Source organism: Varroa jacobsoni, unplaced genomic scaffold (genome assembly GCF_002532875.2).
Source record: "Varroa jacobsoni isolate VJ856 unplaced genomic scaffold, vjacob_1.0 contig06831, whole genome shotgun sequence".
NCBI classification, from domain to species: Eukaryota; Metazoa; Arthropoda; class Arachnida; order Mesostigmata; family Varroidae; genus Varroa; species Varroa jacobsoni.
Genome location: NW_019216443.1, coordinates 1 through 1749, shown reverse-complemented (window position 1 = coordinate 1749; position 1749 = coordinate 1). Strand labels below are relative to the sequence as shown.

Genomic DNA, 1749 nt, shown 5'->3' with positions numbered 1-1749 from the left:
ACCCAGGATCTCCAAAGGTCTCCAATATATTTTCAAACTTATGTTTTTAACAACGCAAACAATATTAAAACACGCTTAAGCGTATTGATGTCAATAGGATGTAGCTCAGATTGTAGAGCGATCGCTTGCCATACGATATATACTGCATCGATACGCATCATCTCCAATGGTACTTCATGTTTTCCCAAATTTACCCATTTTTAATAACGCAAACAATATTAAAACGTGTTAATACGTAGTAAATTCAAGGGGATGTAGATCGGATGGTAGAGCCCTTGCTTAGCATGCGAGAGGTCGAGGGATCGATACCCAGCCGGTCCAGCGGTGAACAATAATTTTCCAAATTTATAGGTTTTCACGCAAACAATATTAATACAAAATTGAAACTATGTTACACGTTTAAGCGCATGTTATACAAGGGAATGTAGCTCACATAGTAGATCGCTTGCCTGCCATGCGAAAAGCTCTGGTGTCGTAATCCAGCATTTCCAGACGCCTTCAATACGTTTCCAAATTTGTGGAAGCACACAAACTGTATTAAGACACGTTTAATTACGTTTTATTTAATCAAGTGTGTATCAGATGGTAGAGCGCTTTGCAAACAACAGGTATTGGAATCATACCTAGGATCCTCAAAGGTCTCCAGTGTATTTTCGAACTTACCTGTTTTTAACGACGCAAACAGTATTAAAACACGTTTAATAAATTATATTCGAGGGGATGTAGCTCAGATGGTAGAGCGCTCGCTTAGCATGCGAGAGGTACTGGGATCGATACCCAGCATCTCCAACTTTTCACAAAATTGTTTTTAACAACGCATACTATATTGAAGTACGTTTAACCATAATATAATCGATTAGATCCAGCTCAAATGGTGCACCGATTCCTTGCCATACGACTTATACTGCGTCGGTATCCAACTTCCCCAAAGGTGTTAATTTATCTGTTTTTAGTGACGCAGACAATATTAAAACATATTTGTGTGTACCCAATTCAATGAGTGTAGCTCAGATAGCTGAGGGCTCGCTCCTCAAGCAAGAGGTTGAGAATCGATACCCAGAATCTCCAAAGGTTTTAGATATTTTTCTAATTTATCTGTTCTTTAATAACGCAAACAATATTAAAACACGTTCTTTTGTTAATATTCAACGTGGTGTAGCTCAGATGGTAGAGCGCTGGCCTTGCATGCAAGAGGTACTTGTATCGACACCCAGCCTCTCCAACGGTGTTCAATGATTTTCCAAATTCATAGGTTTTCAATAACGCAAACAATATTAAAACAAAATTGAAAGTATGTTACACGTTTAAGCGTATGTTATACAAGGGAATGTAGCCCAAATTATAGATCGCTTGCCTACCATGCGAAGAGCTCTGGTGTCGTAATCCAGCATTTCCAGACGCCTTCAATATTTCTCCAAATTTGTGGAAGCACACAAACTCTATTAAGACACGTTTAATTACGTTTTATTTAATCAAGTGTGTCTCAGATGGTAGACCGCTTTGCAAACAACAGGTATTAGAATCATACCTAGGATCCTCAAAGGTTTCCAGTATATTTTCGAACTTACCTGTTTTTAACGTTTTGGTAGGTATATCCGAGGGGATGTAGCTCAGATGGTAGAGCGCTCGCTTAGCATGCGAGAGGTACTGGGATCGATACCCAGCATCTCCAACTCTTCACAAAATTGTTTTTAACAACACAGGCAATATTGAAATACGTTTAACCATAATATAATCGATTAGATCTAG

General features: G+C 38.7%; 2 non-coding genes across 2 annotated transcripts; both read left to right on the top strand.

Moving 5' to 3' along the window:
- Nucleotides 1-716: 716 nt before the first annotated feature.
- Nucleotides 717-789, top strand: TRNAA-AGC (transfer RNA alanine (anticodon AGC)). The gene has a single exon. It is a non-coding gene; the product is annotated as a tRNA-Ala (tRNA).
- An 810-nt stretch (nucleotides 790-1599) lies between these two features.
- On the top strand, nucleotides 1600-1672 carry TRNAA-AGC (transfer RNA alanine (anticodon AGC)). The gene has a single exon. It is a non-coding gene; the product is annotated as a tRNA-Ala (tRNA).
- The last annotated feature ends 77 nt before the right edge of the window (nucleotides 1673-1749 follow it).